Here is a 23889-nt window from a genome sequence, read left to right as displayed (position 1 = left end):
ACTGTAAGTAGTAAATGAAATGCTTGATAACAGAAAATAAACAGATTGAGTTATTTTTAAATAATTTATTTCCTGATCATGCTACACTCTATTCTATTTAATTTCTATGGGAAACATTAGATTTCTGCCTGGAAGAAGTTTTTGGGCGATCTTGATAATAAATATAATTAAATAGGTGTTTAAATAGGTGTTCTTCAGAATTCCTTTTCCATATCCTTTGAGTGAATAGTTTTCATCATATATAAGCCAATAAAGGTATGCCTATAATACTTTAGAGGTTTACATCAAATTGAACGGTGTTTTATAAATCATATACTAGAAATTTTTAGTAATTATTTGAACCCAATACTTCATGGTAACTCTGGAAGAATTTTGATAGTAAACCTGCTAATTATATTTATCACCATTTACCTTTTATGGAAACATCCTGTTCCTCCAATGAAATATATTCTCCTAAGAACAGGGTCTATATTTTATATATTTTATTTTATTTTATTTTTTTAAAAGATTTTATTTATTTGACAGAGAGAGAGACAGAGAGAGAGAGAGAGAGAGAGCACAGACACAAGCAGGGGCACAGGAGAGGGAGAAGCAGGCTTGCTGTTGAGCAGGGAGCCTGATGCAGGGCTTGATTCCAGGACCCCGGGATCATGACCTGAGCTGAAGGCAGACACTTAACTGACTGAGTCACCCAGGCACTCATATATTTTAATTTTGTATCTCAAGAGGACAGAACCTTGAACCTAATAGGTTCTAATGTGTATTTTTGTATTATTTTTATTATTTATTTATTTCTATTTATTTACTCATGAGAGACACAGAGAGAAAGGCAGAGACATAGGCAGAAAGAGAAGCAGGCTTCCCATAGGGAACCTGATGCAGGACTTGATCCCAGGACCCTGGGATCACGACCTGAGCCAAAGGTAGATGCTCAACCACTGAGCTACCCAGGTGCTCCTAATGTGTATTTTTTTAAATTGGATCTTGTATGATGAACTTTTGAAGAACTTGCTCTCAGACCCTATAACTTATTGAGCTGGTAATGTGAATCTATACTTGACACTATTGGGAACTTTTACCTTTACTTAAAAAATCTAAATATTTAAAAACAGATAATATATTCACATAATTCATAATTAGAAAGGTATAAAAGGAAATATGTACATTGGAAAAACTTCCTCCCACTCCACTCTTTTAAGGGACATTTAGGTATATACAAACAAAAATATACACGTTCTTTGTAGCTTAGTCTATAAACTGTATAGTCTTAATGAGGTTTTTTTTTAAACACTCATAAATTGGCTCATATCTGCAAAAACAAAAAACTGAATTCTTATTCTCTGTTATGGCGACATTGCATCTAATTTATATATATGTAGTATAATTTGTTAAACTGGTATATTGTTGATGGATATTTTAATATTTTCCAAATCTTGCTTATTAAAAATGTATTGCAATGAATAACATTGTACATGACAGCACATGTTGTACCAATGAGAAAATTTATAGGTTTTGTTTCTATTTCTGAAATAAGGGTCAAAAGTTATGTAGTTTAAAAAAAATTTTTTTTTGTTTAGATTTTTAAAGTTTATTCATGAGAGACATAGAGAATGAGGCAGAGACATAGGCAGAGGGAGAAGCAGCCTCCCAGCGGGGAGCCCAAAATGGGACTCGATCCCAGGATCCCGGGATCACGACCTGAGCCAAAGGCAGACACTCAACCACTGAGCCACCCAGGGGTCCCCAAAAGTGATGTGCTTATATATATTGATAGATATTGTCAGATTACTTTCCATACGGGATGAATTGATTTATATCCACAATCAGAATACCCTTTCCTTTACTCTTACTTAGAGAATATGCTATCAAACTTCCAATCTTTGTCCATAAGTAGTACAAAAGCAGTCACCATAGTTTTAATTTATATGTTTTTCTCTTTGCGGAGGTTGGGCTGTTTTCATATGTTTAAGAACTGTTCAAATTTATTTTCCATTTATCCTAACGCTGTCTTATCTCCTTCTTTGCACTCAGTGCAATGTGTAAATATTTTATTTATTATTTATTTCTGTCCTTGGTCATCATTTGTCTTTTTGATTGTTGTATAGTCTCTTTGAAGGTCAGTCCTTCACTTTCTTGTTCATCACTGACTCAGCAGCTCCAGCACAGCACCTTCATTAGCAGACATTCTGGAAATATTTTCTCAGACACATGATTTAGTGGAATAACATGAACCCACCAGAAGGGCACTAGTATATGCTGCCACAGATCTCTGTTCTTGATGCTGTATGCTGAGCCATTTGAAATAGACTTGAGAAGCAAAATACTTAAATTAAAAAGACTCCTACTTAATATCTTAGAATGTTAACTCCTTATGGTTTCTTCAAAATAACAAAATTGAAATCATAGTTTAATTTTCCCTAAGGGAGAAGGTTCTCTCCTGAGAATTCTAGGTTACTTAATTTTTCCTATTATCATAGAAAGGGAAACAAAGATGAATCTGGGAAATAGGGAAAGAATATATGTTAATTTACAGACCTCAATATTATATCTTGGGAACTGAAAAACTTTTCTGTTAAATAGCACACAAAATTTGCTACACTGAACTTTCTCATTGAATAAGAATGTAGAGTTTTCCAGATCGCAATTATTTTAAAAATTGTCATTTAAAATACTGGGTTCCAAAACTTAGTAGAAAGAGTTTAAAGGACTTTGTCAATTATATAGAAGTCTGACTTCATTCTGAGCAGGGCCACATACCTGAGGTGTGGTCATGTTAACTGATGTTGGACTTTTCACTGACGAAACCTGAAAAGGGAAGTTGGAGATCTAGGTAGTTGGGAGAGACGAGTCTCTGATTCCAGGGGAAGACAGAAGGGCCTTGTAATAAAGCTTGGACAAAAAAAAAGCAGGCATGGGTGGTACACTCCAAGAGACATGCTACTTTATAACCAATTTTAAGGTGTTTTTTTTTTTCTGCATTATAATTCCTTGACACAGTCCTTAAAACTTCAGTTCAATTTGTTAAATCAATATAATGTTGGTAAACTGCTGTAGGGAAGCCAAAATATGGGTATAGTCGCGGCTTGGAGTGAAATGGGCTATACGCAACAGGATCAGCAAAGACATACAATGATGGACAGAGGCAGCTGTTGAAGAATCCAGCTCTACAATCAGAATCAAGAGGTGACAAGTGACAGCCTACACACGGAAGTGCAGCGCACGTTGTAGGGAACTCAAACAGAGATGGGGTCCGAGCTTCCTCTATTCCTGAGAATGAGCTTTGGATTATAGTTAAATGGTAACAGGTAAGCTTAGAAGACTGGGAAAATTGGGACATATACAAACGTGGCTTAAAGAAATTGCTTATGGGTATTTGTTACAAGTCCTCAATGTAGTTCACGAGTGGTTCTTCTCTCATATTTCAGTATTTACATTATTCACTTTCAAAAAATTACTGCTACATATCCATGTGCACTAGTATCTTTCCTCTAACCAGATTATAAGCTCCTTGAAAAAAAAATAGGGATTCATTCTTATATATCATGCTTATCTCTCATAATAACTCACATGATACTGATATTATGGTGCTTGGCATGTATTTATTAAATGACACTTTATTGGACAGTTCTTTCTAGGACTCTGTGGGTCCATGGTATTAGATAAGTATAATCAGCTGAAATAGGATCTTAAATATGTTTTGCATCTTCTTTCTTTTTATAATGTGATCTTTTCATTTATGATGCATTTGCTTCTCTTCTTCACTTAACTTTGAATGTCTTGACCCCTCAGTAACACCTGATTTTCAGGATTCCTTATAAAGAAGAACAAGATAGGGCAGCCCTGGTGGCTCAGTGGTTTAGCACAGCCTTCAGACCAGGGCCTGATCCTGGAGACCTGGGGATCAAGTCACACTTCGGGCTCCCTGCATGGAGCCTGCTTCTCCCTCTGCCTGTGTCTCTGCCTCTCTCTCTCTCTCTCTCTCTCTCTGTGTCTCTCATGAATAAATAAATAAAATCTTTAAAATAAATAAATAAAAATCTTTGTTTAAAAAATAAAGAACAAGATAACTGAATCAAATTCTTCTCTTATGCTAAAGTAAAATAAAAAATTAATTCACATCTCAAATCTATGCTCCTATTTCGAGCATAGTTCATGAATGCCCAAGGCCACGTGTCATGTGACTGTCCAGCTATTTATACGCACATGAAGAACAAACAAGTTTTGGAGTTCTGAGCAGACCTGTGGCCAAGTGACACATCTCAAAAAATCTTTTTTTTTTTTTTCTCCCAAAGGCTCTGGGCCTCAAACTTTTATAAGTTGAACTTATGTAAGTATTCTCAAAGTTGTATAAATTACACTTGTTTCTTATGACTGCAAAGCCTACCAGTTGACAAGAGTCAGGGACAGCCGTGAATAAACAATACACATGCCACTTCCTCTAGGGGGGTGGGAAGGATTGAGAAGGGGAAGAGAGGAAAAGAAGGCAATTTGTGTCTCCACCCCATAGGCACATAGACTCCTCACTGACAGCATTACTGAGTTTGATCAGAAATCCTGCCTGCAGCTCATGAGGTAAGAAAACAAGCCACCCCAAGGATGGAAGTGTTGTTTACTTTCCCAGACTTTTTCAGGAGTAATACAACTAGTACTTCCAATCACATTGGGCATTCTAGGTGGCTCCACCGCGGTTTCAAATAGTGAGTTTCCAGGATTGGTAGCCGAGAGTTCTTAATAAAAAATTAAAAATGGAGGAGAAGGGGGAGATTAAGGGTTGGTGTTCCCTCCGCTTATGCACAGCACGTTCCCAGAGACTGCAGCTGACGCGCAGCAGACTTTTAGCTTTTGTTCAGATCTGGTTTTGATCTGCAGCGTTCAGGGATAAGCAATTCCTTTCAAGTTATTTGCAAACCTTGTCAAAGCCTGATTGCAGCATGACATTGATGACAGACTGATTATTACTTGTCTCAGAAAGCAGTGTAAGAACATATTGGCTTTCATGCCAACATCCAGCTTGTCATTAGCGTACAGTGCAAATGGCAGCGGTTTTATACCGGAATCCTGGAGGCCTAGGCAAAAGGAGGAGTCTCTGTTTCTATTGGTTCTGGAGAGATTTCAATAAAATTTATGGGACAATTTTTGTTCAGTGAAATTCCTATAAACACCAGACAAATGGTCTAGCTCTGAAGAGTCATTGGTTATCTTAAGAAAAATTTATTCCGGTAAGCTAGACAGAAAAAAAATAAAGAGGACGTATATAATAACATTAAAATATAAGCATCTTCTTCTTCTTCTTTTTTTTTTTCTAGTAAAGCAAATCTACTAAAACTTAGAAGTGAATTCAATTGCAAAGTTCTGTTTGCTCGGAAGTGTTAAGTACTAAATTTTGGTAATTTCTCAATAACTGAAGCCAGATCCAACCAGATGAATAAATTATCTGCTTGGGATGTGAAATAGACCTTGCAGTAGGTACTTTCCCTTTCTAACCACAGAAACTCAATTGCATTAAAGAAGCATATGTGTTCTGAATCCATTCTAGGAATTAAAAACTCCGTAATTTCAGTTTTCTTCAGGAGTCATGAAAATTACCTACATGCCTACTTCATACTTAGAAAATAGTTACTGGTTGGCAACCAGTGGTATCTGAAATCAGAATCTTGTATTGTTTCTTCACACATGTTCCCTTTACTATTTCTTGTTTCTCTTGGTAGAAATGTAAGGGAATATCTCATTAGGCCACAGCTGTTCATTCACAGAAGGAACAATCACCTCTATTTCTTTTAAAAAAAATATTAACTCTATAACAAAATGACTTGTTAAAGTCATTGAACTTTTAATTGAAAAACATAATATATGTACATGACAAAATTTAAGTCAAATGTGTAAAAGGGTATTTCATGAAATGAAAATCTTTCCCTTAGCCCAAGAGGGAATCACTGATATAAATACATATGTTTATTGTCCCCAATTTTTTCATAAATTTAAGTGGAATTCAACATAATATTCTTATCTGTGTTTTATTCTCTTAGCAATATCAGAAGCTACAGAGATAGAACTTTACATAGTCCTGAATTTCTATCTTACTTGGAATGTTGAGATTCCAGAGATGATTGGAATTGACATTTGATTCATGTAAATCTGATACTTTGCTTATGAGTATGCTTGAACTGGTCCATGTGAGCTCACAATTTGCTAAAAGAAATAAAAGTAATTATTATAATAATAAGACAAACTATAACTTTGATACATTTGAGTTATAGTTTGTGGCAGTTAATTTTACACCACAAGGGAATAAAGAAAACTCCAGTCTTATCCTGAGCAGGACCTCAAATGGTCATTCTGTGACCCAAAATGATCATCACCTGTCTCATCTTGCTCAATTACCCATCATTCCACAGAAGGACACCTTGTAGGTAGGGGAGCTTACATTTTCAACATGGAGACTGCAGCTGAACCTCTAGCTATGTGTAACTGGCTTCATACAGTTAAAACCTCATTTCCTTTACCTAAATAAAAATATCCAATAAACTTTGCCCTTTGGAATCTATCAACCACCCTCACCTTTGTAATAATCATTCAGGTGCTATACCTTTAAACTTTTCCCTCCCCAATCAAGGTTATAAAACAGAAGCTGGCAGTTCAAAATGGTGGACTCAGTATACAAATTCTAGCTTCCTTACATTCCTAAATCCCCCTCAAAATGAAAAATAAATATTAAAAAACTCATAAATATATTTTATTTGTCTGAAAATAAAAAATCAGAATCCAGAACAAGATTCTTTCTGAAATCAGAATTGCATGGTTTTATATTATGGATATGATAATTTTATGTATCAACTGGACTGGACCACAGGGTGCCAGATATTTGGTAAACATTATTCTAAGTGTCTGTGTTTTTGGGTGAGATTAACATTAAAATTGGTGGATCCTTAATAATGCAGATTACCCTCCATAATGTGGGTGGACTTTACCCAATCAGTCAAAAGCCCAAAGAGAACAAAAAGATCAGCCTCCCCCACATAAGAGAGAATTCTACACCAAAAGATCTTTTGACTTAAACTGGAACACTGACTTTCCTGGACCTCTACCTGCTGGCCCACTGGGCAGATTGTGGATTTGACAGCTTCCATACTTGCTTATTATGAATTCCTTATAATGAATCTCTTTCTCTCTATGCATATGCATCCTTTTAGTTCTGTTAAACTAGAGAAAATTGGCTAATACAATAGATAAATCAAGGAAGAGTTAACAGCCATCTTAAACAAAGTGTTAGGTACATTGAAAGTGAGAGTTGTTGTTGTTTTTTTTCATTAAAGTTAGGAGAGTGTTTAAGTATTGGGTTGGCAGGTAGAGAACAAGAATGGGCAGTGACACCAAAGTCCAGATTTGGTAATGAAAATGATAGATTAAAAATACACTTTCAGTCCAACTGACATGTTCAACTGTGTTCGTGTGTGTGTGTGTGTGTGTGTGTGTGTGTGTGTGTGTTATCTCTTATTGGTCTACCTATTTATCATCTACACATGTAGCTAATATTTAAGTGCTTCCTTTGTCAGGCACCATATTCAATATATTAATAGAACATCCCATTTAGTTCTCATAACTACCCTATAAAGTAAGTACTATTATCATGTTTATGTAACATGTAAAGGTAAATTCTAATATGATGAATTAAAAATTTAATATAGCAAATAATTTTTCTAGGCTTGCATAGCTAATGTGATCTGAGACTTCTGACACCATTCCCTAGAATTATTTGGTCAAAGTTACACAACTAGTAAATCATGGAGTTGAAATTAGAACTCAGCAGTCTGACTTCAGAGACCGTGCTGTAAATCACCATGCTCTCTGAAGAATGCTTCAGAAATTACATGGAGCCAGCATATCTTTAATAGCAAACCCTAATTAGGATATTACCAGGAAAGAGAATTGTAGCCAAATTCTCCCATGAACACCTTTGCAAAAAATTCTAAGAAAAATATTAGCAAATTTAATCTGTATATGTATATTTAAAAACATAGTAAATAATAATGTAGTGTGGCTTACCAGAAGATTGTAAAGTTGTTTTTTAATATTCAAAAAGCAATAGTGTAATTCACAGCATTAACCCTATAAAGGAGAAAAATAATGTGACCATCTTAATACATTTACAAAAAACACTTGATAAAATTCAATATTCAGTCACCACAAAAACTCCTAAGCAAATGAGAAGTAGAATGGAACTTCACAGCTCTTGGGTGGCTTAGTTGGTTAAACTTCCAACTCTTGGTTTTGGCTCAGGTCATGATCTCGGGGACATGAAATCGAGCCTGCCTTGGTCTCTATGCTCAGCAGGGAGCTTGCTTGAAGATTCTCTCCCTCTACAGCACCACCATGCTCTCTCTCTCTTTCTCTCTCTCAAATAAATAAATAAACAAATAAATCTTTTTTAAAGAAGTAGAATGGAATTTTATCAATCTAATAAATTATATCCAGAAAAGAACCTATAGTCAGCATGTTAATTTGTAGTAAATATTGTTACCTTTTCTCCAGGGATGCAAAGCGACAATGGTCATCATTTCTAATTTTATTCAGCATGGTATTAGAGGGCCTAGCCAATGAAATAAAGCAATGAAAGAAATTAAAAAGAGATTGAAAAAACAAAACTTTAAGGGTGCCTGGGTGTCTTAGTTGGTTAAGTGTCCAACTCTTGATTTTGGCTCAGGTCATGATATAAGCATTGTGAGATCTGATTAAGACTCTCTCTCTCTCTGCTCCTCTCCCCTCTCTAAAAGAAAAAAACAAAAAAAAAGCCCACAAAAAACTTTAAACTGTTTTTATGTACAAATGGCAGGGATATGTACTTAGAACATTCAAAAGAATCTGCAAAAAAATGATTGGAATAATGTCGATTTAGTCATTCACTGGATATAAAATCAACGTACAACAAATGATTGCATTTCTATAAATTAGCAGCAAATATTAAGAAATTAATACATATTATTTATAATAGCACAAATAAAGCCCCAAGATATTTAGAAATAGTTCAAATGAAAAACATCCTACTCCTCTGCATTATAAACAATAACAAAAAAGAGTGCCAAGAAAAATTTTTTTAAATCCAAAGAAATAGTTAGATATTTAGTTAGATAGAACATGCTCTTGCATTGTGGAGCTCAATATTATTCAAATGTAAGTTCTTCCAAAATTGATATATATATTCAGTGTTCTCTCAATCAAAATAACAGAGGATATTTTCTTTTTGTTTGTTTTTTTTAATTTTTTTAAATTTATTTATGATAGTCACAGAGAGAGAGAGAGAGAGAGAGAGAGAGGCAGAGACACAGGCAGAGGGAGAAGCAGGCTCCATGCACCGCGAGCCTGACGTGGGATTTGATCCCGGGTCCCCAGGATCGCGCCCTGGGCCAAAGGCAGGCGCTAAACCGCTGAGCCACCCAGGGATCCCCACTTGTTTGTTTTTTATGGAGGATGGGTAATTGGTCTGCTAATTCTAAATGTGTATGGAAATGCAAAAGACCTAGAATAGGCAATCTTTAAAGGAGAAGAGATCTAGCTGAATTGTACTGCCAGAGATCAAGTCTCATTATAAAGGTTCAGTAAGTAAAACAGGGTGGTATTGAATGATACTGATGTAAAAATAAGCAGACCAATAGAACAGAATAGAATACCCAGAATCTGACTCACACAAAGGGTCGCCTGATTTATCACAAAGATGCCACAGCAATTTAATGCAGGGAAGATGGTGGTTTTAATAAATTACTGAGTCAACTGAAAATAAGTTGGTCTTACCCCATGATGTGATGAGCAGTGGGTGTTACTATATATTGGCAAATTGAATTTAAATAAAAAAAACATAAGTTAGGGACGCGTGGGTGGCTCAGCGATTGGGCGCCTGCCTTAGGCTCGTGTGGTAATCCTGGGATCTGGGATCCAGTCCCACACTGGATTCCCTGTGAAGAGTCCGCTTCTCCCTATGCCTGTGTCTCTGCCTCTCTCTCTCTCTCTCTCTCTCTCTCAGTCTGTGTCTCTCGTGAATAAATAAATCTTCTAAAAATCAGTCTGTACTTTACACCATTCACAAAGTTGAATTGGCAATGGAATTTAGACATAAATGTGAAAAGCCAAAAAAGAACACTTCTAGAAGAAATCATAGGAGAATACCTTCATGGATGTTGTGGTAGGAGGATTTTGTAACTGGAACAAAAATAATTAGCCGTGAAGAAAATATTAATAAGTTAGAATTCATTTAAATAAGTTAATTCTATTCATTAAAAGATAGTAGTAGTAAGAGTATGAAAAGTCAAATTACCAAATGAGAGAATAATTATATGTATGTTATATATGTAACTTAAAACTATACTTTTTATAATAATTTAATAACTATACATAAGCTTATAATTTATAAGTTACAATGTATGACTACATACAAATAATCATATCGGTATATATGTAAAATCAAAGGACTTCTTTGCACGATATATGAAGAATGCCAACAACTCAGTGAGAAAAATTCTTTTTAGTGAGCTTCAACTGAATACAAATGATAATCACAATGACATAGCACTGCATCCCAAGGAGAATGACTAAGATTGTAAAAGACTAAAAATATTAAATGCTAGAGAAGATATGAATCAAGTAGAATTCCCAAACATTATATAATCTAATACCCCAATTGAAAATCACTTTGTTGGAAAATTATTTGGTAATATTTACCAAAGCTAAATATACGCATAATCAGTTCTTCTCTGAGTTGTATACACAATAGAAATGATGCTTATAGCAACAAAAAGCATGCACAGTAATATTCCTTAACTTTATTTATAGCTGCTCCCAAACAGTAAACAACCCGTTTATGCATAAGCAGAAAAATAAATACATTAAATATGTTTATATAATGAAATATTAAGCGGCAATGAATAATAATTACAGTGAATACTGATCCTGGAGAAGAAAGAAATTGCTTGATAGAAGTGGGAGGGTCAATAAGAAGTATGTGTGTATTGTTTCATAATGAACATTTAAAATGATAAAACATATTTCATATCTGAGCTTACTGAATATGAATTAAAAGCTGCAGGACTCCCATTTTGCTAATGTTGAGGTATATACAGCAGGACAGCCACTAGAAATATAGCAGAAGCCAAAAGCTGTCCAGGTCAAGATTTCCAATAGGCCTTAGTTGATAGTATTCTCACCTACCAGGCTTAATAAAGACCATTCCATGGAACCTTTACACAAACAAGCATATGCATTAGTCAGTGCATGAGATTCAGTGGAGAAGACTTGGCAGAAAGACAAAAAAAAAAAAAAAAAAAAAAAGTCTCCAAACTTCTTTGGAAAGTGTTTTGCCACTTATCCTAAAGCTATAACTCTGCCAACTGGAGTCAGTGGGCTATTATAAATTTATATATGCATTTAATCTGCCTGGAGAATTTTTTTACTTATATGTATATCAACATTTCAAAACAACCTTTTAAGATACAGAATCTTCCAAGAGGAAGGTTCTTTCTAAGTGAGAGGCAGCTTTCCTTCTGAGGGACAGCAATGACTCGTTTGTTTGAGTACAAAACTGACAGTTGGAAAAGTCTGAAATATAATTCTGGCTTTTCTACTTCCTTAGGTTCGCCATACAGAATAAACACGAACCTGTTAAGCAAGCAGAATTTTGGAAGAAGTACATACACATTTTAAGGAAGAACTGGAAACTCCACTGTGATAAAGGTTAGAAAAATCCCTTGACCATTCATCTAGCGACCCTGTCTGATTAGATCTGGGTGGAAACCATTGGCAAAATTAGCACAGACTTCATGAGGCTTTGCACCATGAAGTGAAATGAGATCATAGGATTCTGTAGAAAAAGTACACAAGTATGAGAAATTGTTTTGCCTTTATAATCCAAAAAGAGTTGAAAGTATTCCAAATAAGTGATTTTTTAAAAATTAATGAGAATTAATGGAAAAATGAATGAGTGATGAAATAATGTTATAGCCTGAAAGAAAAATTCCTATCGAAATTCACTTTGCTGCATTCTGGAAGGGGCATCTTAGCCTTTGCTAAATCTCCAAAGTAGATACTGTTCGGTATCAGGATATAGCTGTCAGCCTTAGGCAACTCAGAAAGATCGTAATCCCAAATTGCTGGCTCATGTACACTATGCAAATAGTATGTATAGTTATTTATGGGGAATATTTGCAGTCTTTTTGGTTTAAATTGCTGTAAGGAGACAAAGTTCACCATGGAGTCTGAGAAAAGTTGCTTCAAATTGTATCTGATGGAAAATGAAAATAAAACAAAGGGACCCATCCTCTCAACAGGAAGCAATTAGACGTTTTAGGGATTAGAGAATATAGTAAGTAGATAGAGTTATCATTAGAAATAATTCAATATGGGATCCCTGGGTAGCTCAGCGGTTTAGCTCCTGCCTTTGGCCTAGGGCATGATCCTAGAGTCCCGGATCGAGTCCCACGTTGGGCTCCCGGCATGGAGCCTGCTTCTCCCTCCTCCTGTGTCTCTGCCCCTCTCTCTCTCTCTCTCTCTCTCTATGTCTATCACGAATAAATAAATAAATAAATCTTAAAAAAAAGAAGGAATTCAATATTAAGGAGACTTTTTCTTTCAAATGGGCCATCTAAATCCTGCCTTAAGAATTGGTGGAATTATGAGATAAATTAATCAATTCATTAGATTACTTGTCAGAGATTCAAGCTCCTCCAAAATGGAAGCCTAGTCTTTTAAGAGATGACTGGCAAATTCAGTCTTTAGCCAAATCCTTGGAGTAGGCTAAGATACTAGAAGAGAAAATGAAAAATAATTGACATGATCAGTGTGATTTTAGTAGTTCTAGGACCATAACTTACAAAAGTTACTAGCTTAGTAACTAAGAAGTAATTTGTGGTGAGGTCCTTTGATTTCCTCTGGAAATGTCTTCTTGATCAATGCTTCACTATTTTAGTACTCATTGATTATTATTTTGTTTAATATTTTGTTTTCTCATTTATTTATTATTTTGTTTTCTACTGCAGGGAAGATTAATTTCCTTCCTTCCTACTTTCTTTCTTCTCTTCCTCCCTCCCTCCCTCTTTCTCTTCTCTTCTCTTTTTCTTTTCTTTTCTCTCTTCCCTTCTTTCTTTCTCAGTATAAAATAAGGATTCTTATTTTATTCATTGTGTTTACTATCATGTATTTTGAGCTCGGAATAGCCATACTTGGCTAGTGAGAGCCCCTTTAAATCCTTTGTCTTTCTAAAGTATTTTTTTCTAAAGTATTTTTTCTAAAGTATTTTTAGATACTTTTTGAGTTACTTCCTCATTTTCTGGTCACAAAAATGTCATAGAAAACTTTCTCTTTTGCTAAGATGTCCCAGAATCCAGCCTGTCTTTGCTATTTTGAGTTCAAGGATGTTAGTTTCATTAGGTCATCTCTATCCCCTTCCCTCTTTGATTTGATGCTGTGTCTTACCCAGAGAATCATGAGTCAATCCCTTTTGTGATATGAAATACTTTACACTCAGTCTAGCAGATTCCTTAAGGAATCTAGAAGGTTTTGATAGCCTTTTTAGTTTCCTTAGAAGATGCAGAATTTAGTTGCTTTATGCTCTATCAGTCTTTGCTATGAATGTCAGATGTGGAGGCAGTTAGACTACCTTGTTTACAGTGTTCTTCCTACTGTAAGCCAATGAATCAATCCATGGCTATCCAATGGGTTATTTTATTCAAGTGACTATTTAACTTCAAAGAAGAATGGTTGTATTCTTTGTCATTTAAGGTCCTAACGGGACAATGGATTCATCTCAGATAGTTCATATGAAAAGTTTTAAATAGAGAAATGACATACAGAATTGTAGCAGAAATAAGAGAGCAAACAAGAGTTGGTGAGGTACCGAAACACTAGCAATATTAGGGAGCCTTGGCCATTCCAAAGGCCAAAGGGACACTGGAAAGACACAGTTATGGTGGACCACTGGGGTGAAGACCATGGGGAAACATTCTGATGAAAACATTAATGGTAGAGGGATACAGCCACTGCCATACTTTTGGCAGGCATCAGAGCAAGGAGGAGAGGGAAGATAAATGCAGTTGTTTTTTTCCTACTTTTCCCCACCCTCTTCTATTGTAGATGATCTGAGTAGTCAAACCTAACTGAAGGTCATCCTGCAGGAGAGCCAAGGACATGCAGTTCACAGTTATCATCTGTAGGAGCACTATATTAGTAAGGGTTTTTCAGACAAATATATATATATATATATGTATATATGTATATATATATGTATAGGAATATATATGTATTATACACACACATATATGTACATGCATATATATGTATATACATATATATTTCCTATTGGTTCTCTATTTCTCTCTATATATCACATATATATATCACATATATATGTAGAGAGAGAGACTTATTTTAGGAATTTGATACCTATGGAAGCTGAGACGTCCTACAACCTACCACCCGCAAGCTGGAGACTTAGAAAAGCTGGTGGTATAATTCAGTCCCTATCTGAAGGTCTGAACTTGGAATGGGGTGGGAGACCTAATGGTGTAGACCCAGTCTGAGTCCAAATACCCAGGGACCAGGAGCACAGATGTCCAAGGGCAGGAGGTGATAGCTCAAGTAGAGAGAGTGAATTCACCATTCCTCTGCCTTTTTGTTCTACTTGGGTGCTCGATGGATTTGATGATGTCCACCTGCACTGGGCAAGCCTTTGGTCTGCTTTCCTCCATCTAGTGATTCAAATGCTAATCCCTTCTGGAAACACCATCACTGACACACCCAGAAGTAGTGTTTTACCAGCTCTTTGGATATCCCTCAACCCAGTCAAGTTGACACATGAGATTAACCAACACAAGCACAGTGAGGTCAGAGAGAGAGGGAAATGTGTTCTGTGGGCAAAGGAAGGAGAGCCTGTGCGTGTGCTCAGACGGGGTCTTCTTCACCACCACCTGGGAGCTCAGTGCAATTTATGCTGTAGCAAGGTTATAGATGCTGAATTTCCTATGCTTGATGCCTCAAAAATGCACTTTTAACTCGGTTCAAAAGATTCACCACACACAAGTGGTATCATATTTACTTTATTAGAAGGAGCTTGTACCTTTCTCCTGCTCTTGAAAAATCCAATTTGCTGTTCCACTGAGAGACAGTATGTCAGGTGCATATGTGGATAAGGCAGTCATAAACAAGTCTACATTCCGCTCACACAATCTAACCCTGTTAGAAGCTATCAGTTAAGGTATTTTCAGGGGGACTGAAGTTGATTATGAGAGAACAAAGAAGCAAAAGTCATACTACATAATAAAAATGGAAATTAGTTTAAATTCTCAGCTCCATTTCCTGAGCCAATGAACATAAAGTTCATGTTCTGCACATCTGTTTGCTGAGATGGATCTACAGTTATGTTAGGGTAAACTAAAATAAACTCCAAATAGGTTTCTAGGGTCATCCTCAAAACTGAAAACATATATCTTGGTCTCTCTATGGGCAGATTTAGGGACACAATATTTGGGGGTTTTGTGTGGGTTGTGATTTCCTCATTTTTACAAGAACCATAAAATTATAGTATTTTCCCATTATATTTTCCCTTTTAAGCTTGGCAAGCAAGCTGTCCTGATCTGGTGCCAGTATTACATCCATGAGATACTTAAGGCCAAATGTCTACATTTTAGAAAATTTAATTATAAGAAAAAGAAAAATTTATAAAAAGTCTGCTACCAATAGAAATGTTTACATTAAATATATTTCCATCCAATTATGAACCAAAGCAGCTTTCCTTTTTCTTTCTCTTTTTCTTTCCTTGAACCATTTTGCTGCTGTGTTTACAGCCTGGTACTGCAGCGCTGTGCTAGCAAGGGAGACTAGAAAGCAGACGTGACCAGACACAAAGGTGATAAAGGCTTGTCTCATTTCAATGTTCAACCAGAGTGGAATGCAAATAGCAAGCAGTGCATGACAAAAAGTAAATTAAATCTTTAAAATCCTTCTTTTAATAATCTTAGATGGTACTGGCAGCTCAGGTAAGGCTTTTCTACAAATATAGGATTTTTTGCTCAGCAAAATCCCCTTAAAAGCCAGATAAGAGGTAATACAAGTTTGTCCCTGTAATACAAATAGCATTTCTTCCTTTTCCACACTGCTTTTTAAACATATATACATATACACTTCTATTTTTTCTAATGGCTTCTCATTCTAATTCACTTGATTACACACTCAGCAAGGGTTTTGAAACACCTATATGATAGGAAACTGACCTGGATACTAGAAGCTTAAAGGTCAGCAGGATGCAGAATGCGTCCTTTGGGAGATCCCAGGTTGCCTGGAGGAGCCATGCACCCAGAGACAAATAACAATCCAGTAGAACATGACAAAATGTTCTAATTACAGGTGCAAATACACTGCTTACTGGAGCACCAGTAAGGGAGCGGCAAGTCCTCCCTTTTGGAATTGGAGTGTATCTAAAAACATATATCAGTACTAGATTATGAAAGTTCAAATGGAAGGAATTTGTAGGATGTAATAGAGAGAAAAGCATTTCTGGCAGAAGGAACAAAATATTCAAATATACAAAGTCCTGTGATTTTAAATCCATTCAAACTTGCACCCATTTTTTAAATTTCAAGACGACATGACACTTTCAGGAAAGGTGAAGCTAACTCTACATTCTCTTGAGTTCAGCTCAAGAGCTTTTGGACTAGTATATTTATATATATATATATATATATATATATATATATATATATATATATGCTTGAATTTTGACTGAGCCTTAGGCCAGCTGGCTGCTAAGAGTTTTTGTGTTCTAGTATCTGAAATAGGATAATACTCCATTGAAAGACTCATTTGGGCTTGATTAAATGATGTAGGTTGTAGAAGACAGGGCATCTAGGAGACTTGCGAAACTGACTTATTTATGGAGCTTGGTGTACGTAAGTTGTAGTAGCTTGGTAGTAGCTTGGTGTACCCTGGTGTACCTTGGTGTAGTGTAGCATTGTAGCTTGGTGTAGTATGATTAATACAGGTTTTAGAATCAGGTAAATTTGCGGCACCTGGGTAGCTTAGTCAGTTAAGTGTCAGACATTTGATTTCAGCTCAAGTCATGATCTCAAGAATGTGAGATAGAGCCCTGTGTTGGGCTCTGTGCTGAGCGTGGAGTCTGCTTAAGATTGTCTATCCCTCACCCTCTGCTCCTCCCCTTCTGCTTATGCACTGTCTCTCTCTCTCAAAACAAAACACAACAAAACAAAACAAAGAAAAACGATGGATGATTTTGGACTTAAATCATTCTCACAGTAATTAGCTGAGTGAGCTTGGGTACATCAACTAACTGCTCTGAATGCCACTATTCTTATTTGTAAGATGAATACAATGGAGCAGTTAGTAGCTACAGTTGGGAAGACTGAAAATACTGAACTGAAGGTAAGACTTTGAGCATACCGCCTAGCCCATAGCAGCTGCTCAATAAATGAGTGATAGGAAAATGATGCAGTCAAGACATTTTATTATCCTAAATCATGATGCAGCAGATGAGGACAATATAGTATTTATTAGAGAAATTACCCATTCCAACTTTTAGGGAACCCACACCATCCTACTCCCTTCCTAAAATAATATTTTGGAGCCCCCGACACTTGTGAGATGGCATTAGCATCTGCCCACTCTATTCCTCAGTTCATGGGGAAGACGGTTGTGAGCAGTATGGTAAATACCAAGAGGAGGGTAGAATTAAAGAGGGAGGACAGGGACAGGAAGTTCTTGGTTTTGTCATTCTAGAACCTTCTTCCCCCATTCCCACTTTCAATAGAACAGATTTCTGACATAAGAAAACAATGATTATGATATAGCAGTTTCCTAAAACATGCATTTGAGATATTTTAAAATTAGTGTGAGGATCTGCTCTCCTATTTTCCTCTTGAAGCAGATTTCTTTGTCTCCTACAGCCATGCTCAAGCTGAGCTTGTCAGCAGCAGCAGAGAAAGATTTGTGATCTGAATCTCAGGCTTGAAGTTGTTTACTGTTGAGTATATTCAGGCATCACTGCATTTTCTTCTCTCTTTAATATGTTACTGGCAGTCGGATGGCTTAAAGTATCTCTGTCCAAATGGAAGCCTTTTTTTTTTTTTTTTTTTTTTTGCTTTGTTCTCTATTCCCTCTGCCTCAGACACATGGCCACCTGGCATATGCTGTGTGTTCTCTGTGCAGAGACTGCCAGCACACAAACAAAGCCCGGGTGGACATGAGCGGCCAGAGCAGGCATGATGGCTATGAACTCAGTCAAACCGCTGGTCATTCAGTCAAAAATTCAGATCAAATGGTTTCTTTGACTGAATTAACCATACGAACAGTAGATCTGTCATGTATAGACACAGAAAAGAACAGTAGTAATTCACAAGTTTCTTTTCAATGCCTACATCACAGAAAGAAAATTCCCTAACAATTTTGATATTAAAAAAATTCAAACTAGATCATTATTGGCCAAATGCACTCCAGTTCTTTATAATTTGCAGAGGAAAGAGAAGGAGAAAAGCCAAAATACTTGGTTTAAAGGTAGTCCTATATCCCCCTAGAAATTACAAGGATTTTTAGAAAGCTTTGTAATAGCTATTCTAGACATAACAGGCAGTATTCAGGACTGGTATAGTCGAGGAGGTAATTTCTCTAGATGTCTAAATTATAATATACATCGTTTGGAAAGAAAAGGGAACAAACTCGCATTCTTTAAAGTGGTAGCCACACATATTTTTGGCATTCCTTTTTTCTCGAGGTGATACTTTATACTGCACAGCTTGTTTTCCACAAAGAGAAAACATAATAAAGAGGGCATAAAAGATTCAGTGTCTTAATTCCCTTGGTTTTCTAAATTTGCATTTCACTATTTGAAAGATAAATACAGTATTTTTTTTTTTGGAGCTTTAGATGGATGCACAAGTGTTGGTATTTTTGCTAAGAATAATTTGTTGGCAAACATGGTACATCTCACTAAGTTTAGCATAAACCAGTATATTTACTGTGACAATAAGACACTGCTTCCTCAAGCTGGCACACTTCTTTTTTTTTTTTTTTTCCATGTGCAGTAAGATTAAACAGCAGGGGCCATTGAACTATATAAGAACACTGAAGCTAAGTGTGATAGTCTCAGGTCTTTGAAAAGCACAGTGTATATATTTGATATATGACCAGCACTCACAAGAAAACCATAGACAGGTAAGTCTAACATAGCCATGCCTCTGCCATGGCCCAGGGGATGCAAATTTCAAAGAAAACAGTCAAATGCCATAGATGGCAGCAGCTGTAGGCAAAAGGTATCCATCTGTGGTCAGATCAATTCAATTTTGTTGATTACCCAAAATTGACTACACTCTCTGTTGAGTGGTGGGGTTTCAAAAGAGATAATGAATGACCCCACCTTCAGTAAGCTTGGCTGGCTGATGCAAAGAAAGGAAATTAATTGTTCTGGATAATAAATAAACGATGCCTAATCAGTGGGGATTTTGACTCATCTCTTTCTGTTCTGACTTTTCCCTTTACCTTACCTCCATTCTCTCTAGCCAGATACTGAATTATGCATATTGCCTTTCCTAGAATTTTATGTACTCTGAATTATAGCCATCCAAATTCAGGTTGTCAAGACCCTCTACATTTTGTCAACAGTCTACTATTTCATTTCTTGGCTTTAAATTTGTCTGAATATCTATGTCAATGTCTATATCTGCATCTATAGCTATAGCTATGGTGAAGGCAGTACCCTTTAAAATATATATTTTTTTTCAAGAGAAAAACAATTGTATGTGAATTTCCATAATATTTTCCCTAAGCTAACTTTTCTCCTTAATTTATTAAAATTCATTTTCCTGACAGAGTATATACGTGTGTGTGTGAGTGTGTGTGTGTGTGATGATAACAATCCTTAAATATTTTATTTCCTAGGGAAAAAACATGAATTTATACCCTTTAGCCAGATATTCATGACTTTTACCAATGTATTCTCCAAGCTGACTTTTCTATCTTATTTATTACAGTTCTTTATCTTGTGCCTATTTTCTATTCAGATCAGTTCCTCACACACAGGAAATATTTTTTCAGCTTCTCGTTATTGATCACGCAGTTCCATAACCTAAGCATTTTCTCCCTTCTATTTCCATGTTTATAAATTCTATGCATTCTTTTATATTTGTATCAAGTATACCTTACACTGTGAAGTCTTTCCTGATTTTCTTAGCCTGACAAACACTCTGTCAACTAAGGTATAACTATTAGAGCATTTTCCACATGCTATTTGAGTTATTACTTTATAATTATATTTTTAATTCAATATTTATCAAGAATTTATCATATGTCCAGTATTGCAGCAAGAGCTTGGGATGTTAAGGTGGAAAAACCACTCATATTGCCTCTACCCTCAAGATCTTCATAATCTAGTAGTGAGACAGACATGAGAACAAATATATCTTGTCGAAAAGGCTCTGAATCTATAGAACTACAACTGCTATTCTATAAATAATGGCTACATTATTATCTGAGGCATTATGAAATATATTACAAAGAGAAAAAATGCTTGGACTGAGATGAAGACTGAACAAAAGTTCACAGTGAGCCACATTGGGTATAGAGTGGGGTGGCACAGGGCAGTCCAGACAGATGAATATGTGCAAAGTCACATGCTTGACACATATCTGAGGACAACTAAATAATTCAGAATGACCAGAACTTAAGTTGCATGGAGGAAGAAGTGAAAATATGGAACTGGCCATGAGGAGAGAGATGAAAAAGGTTTACCTTCTATACACAAGAGTTTGGAATTCAGCTTGTCGGTTAATGATGAGGAATATGATCAGATGTGCATAGTAGAAATGTCATTTTGAAGAAGCTATGGGATTAGGGGAACTAGTTAGACAGTTATTTAGAGGGAAAAATGAGGTTAGGTTTTGAGATAAAACATAGGTAGCAGAGATGGAGAGGTAAAGACAGAAGGGATTAGGACAGTTGCTATGTATCTGTATTGAGAAGTATCATTACTAAAACAGGAAATGCATGAGAAAGCACAGGTTTGGCACAAGTAGAATGATGATGGCTCCAGATTAGGTGAGTTAGTTTTCAGTATTTATCCAGATGTTTATGTAGAATTATTACCTCTGCTCAGGGACAATTAGGTCCTTCTGGGTAGGATCTGTAGCTTTTTCTTCCATGCATTTCCACTGCACATAATCCAGAGTCTTGAATTTAACAGTTGAATGGAAATAAGTAGCCCTGGAAGAGGTTATGTAGGTCTCAGAAACAGTTCTGGTTTGGCTGGTTAGGGCCGCTCAGTTCCCACAATAGATCACTTCTTAAACTTCAAAGGCAAAGAAGTTTCCAGAATTTATTCCCTTCTGCCCTAGGAACTCAGTGATTAGCACAAAGTCCTTCCAAGCAAAATGCATTCTCTTTCAGACAATGTGGAATCCCCAGAAGACTTTGCTAATTCATGTGTCCTGTGAAATAAGAACAGTTGGTTGATGATCAGCTATGATTTTGCTAAGCCAGCTCATCACTTTCTAAATCTCAGATCCCAGGAAGTACTCAGTGGTTTTAAGTGATTAAAAGATATTGATGGACCAATGTCTCAAAGGTTATATCACCTCTGGAGGTACCAGAGTACCAAGTTTAAATCTAAATATTCCTTGAAAATATACATCATAAAGATTTCCTGCATAAATAAATTTTGACCAGTGAAACCAGGAAAAATTTTTATTGAAGTGGAAAATAAGGAAGCATTAGGTGTATATTCGGTATAATATATTTTTCTATCACAGGCTACATCATTATTCCTTTATGAATCTAATATAATATATAATATTTTAAAACTCAACTTTTCTTGTGTTTGCTTCTGGTCCACTTTGGAAAGTGACTGATTTTGTTTCCTATATCAACTTCTGTCCAATTTTACTAATACTGTAAAATAACATTTTAGTTTTAGCTCTTTCTCAGGAATGAAAACACTAGTTTTTGGATTGGTGGGATTTCAGTTTCCCAAGAACAACTAATTCAAATTGTGATTTTTAAAACGTTTTTTTTCCTACAAAGCTACTTATCTAAATAAAGATATTTTGTAGTTCAATTTTCTGACATTTCTGAATACTGGGAGTAAGAAAAAGAAAAACATAATTGAGCAAATTAAAGCTTTTTTTTTTTTTTTTTTTTTTTTTTTTTTAGTTTTACTGAAAATCTCATATAAACTTGAGAGGACAACAATTTGCCAAATCATTATTTCAGTATTTCATTTTTTAGAATTGTTTGTAATAACATGAAACATTTTTCTAGTTTGGGTATGGTTGTAATAGGTATTTACACAGGAATAACATGGTATTTTAACACAATAACAAAGAATGGGGGGACAAATATAAAGAGAATATTTAGATACATTTTATGTATCTTTTATGAGCTACATACGAACACAAATTCTCTAATGGAAAAAAGCTAGTCAAGGAGTAAGAAATTCAAAACAGGTGATATCCATGATAATTGAGTATAATTAGGACAGAATTCCTCCAAGGAGGAGTGCAGCCCAAATTTCTGTTGGCTCACGTGCTAAGGCAGCTGTGTCAGACCTACAAAGAAGTGAAATGCAATTTTATTGCCCTTGTTTTGAATCTTGTTTTGATTAACACGATCCCTCTCTGGCTAAAAAATGTTCAATTCTGCCACTTGGATTTTAGAAAGTTGTGCAGTTTTATGGGCTATACTGATGAAAAAAAATCACCAAACACATACTTTCATGCATGGGGAATAAAATAGTGCATCAACTTATAATTGTGTGAGAGTGGAAATATATGGGACCATTTCTCTAGGAAATGCTGATTCTGACTTTGGTGCAAGATTTGTAACTGGTTTTATCATTTCCTAGACAAGAAAACCACAGTTTCAGGAGAGTCCCCATGGGAAAAGAAAGAAAACATTTAGATTAATGAAAAATGAAACATAGTAAGCCATTACCAAAATGGCACAGCAGCCACATTCTGCGTTTCCAGAGCTTATATAGAGACTGTACTGGAGGTTGGGTCTAATCCTTAAGAAACTTCTTTCAACCTGCGTTTCAAGGCAAAAGCTATTTATAGGAGTCACAGACGTCCTTCCCTTGTTGTTAAGGGAAATAGCCAGGTATCAAATCCCCCCTTGGATAGAAGACAAAAATACCATTATTAGAGTTTTGGGCCATGAAAATATTTTCTTGTATAAATGGTATGATCTTATGCATAGGACATTTATTCTCTGTGGGAAGGGCTCTTGACCTTGTGGATAGGAGATTTTGTGCTAGGTTTTTTTTTTTTTTTAAAGATTTTATTTATTTATTTGAGACACAGAGAGAGAGAGAGAGAACACAAGTTGGGAGGGGAACAGGGAGGAGCAGAGGGAGAAGCAGTTTCCCCTGCTGTGCAGGGACCCCCATGCGGAGCTTGGTCCCAGGACCTTGAGGTCATGACCTGAGCTGAAGGCTGAAGCTTAATGGCTGTGCCACCCAGGTGACCCAATAGGAGAGATTTTGTATCCTTTGCCTATTTTTCTTGATTGCTCATTTACATCAAGGCAGGAAAATTTAGAAGTGATAATTCACCGAGAGGGCTGCACCCGACCTTCCACCTCATATCTTTCCTCATATCATAGGTAAATCAAGATAGAACTGTATTTGAGGGGGTGCCTCGATGGCTCAGTCAGTTAGGCATCTGCCTTTGGCTCAAGTCATGATCCCAGAGTCCCAGGATTGAGCCCCACATCAGGCTCCCTGCTCAGCAGGGAGTCTGCTTCTCCCTCTGCCTCTCACCCTGCCCCCACCTTGATCTCATGCTCTTCTCTCTCTCTTCCTCCCTCTCAAATAAATACATAAATACATCTTAAAAACAAAAAAGAACTGTATTTAAG

At 36.1% G+C, this 23889-nt stretch overlaps 1 long non-coding RNA gene across 1 annotated transcript in view; it reads right to left on the bottom strand.

Moving 5' to 3' along the window:
• Positions 1-23889, bottom strand: part of LOC102154980 — a 385976-nt gene that overhangs the window by 29815 nt on the left and 332272 nt on the right. The window contains exons 11-13 of the long non-coding RNA XR_005382146.1: positions 21124-21464; positions 8044-8106; positions 6082-6189 (exon numbers count right to left, since the gene is read on the bottom strand). This is a non-coding gene — a long non-coding RNA (uncharacterized LOC102154980). The remainder of the gene's footprint in view (positions 1-6081; positions 6190-8043; positions 8107-21123; positions 21465-23889) is intronic.

The sequence above is a fragment of the Canis lupus genome, chromosome 31 (assembly GCF_011100685.1).
Source record: "Canis lupus familiaris isolate Mischka breed German Shepherd chromosome 31, alternate assembly UU_Cfam_GSD_1.0, whole genome shotgun sequence".
NCBI lineage: Eukaryota > Metazoa > Chordata > Mammalia > Carnivora > Canidae > Canis > Canis lupus.
This window is presented reverse-complemented; position numbering and strand designations above follow the sequence as displayed.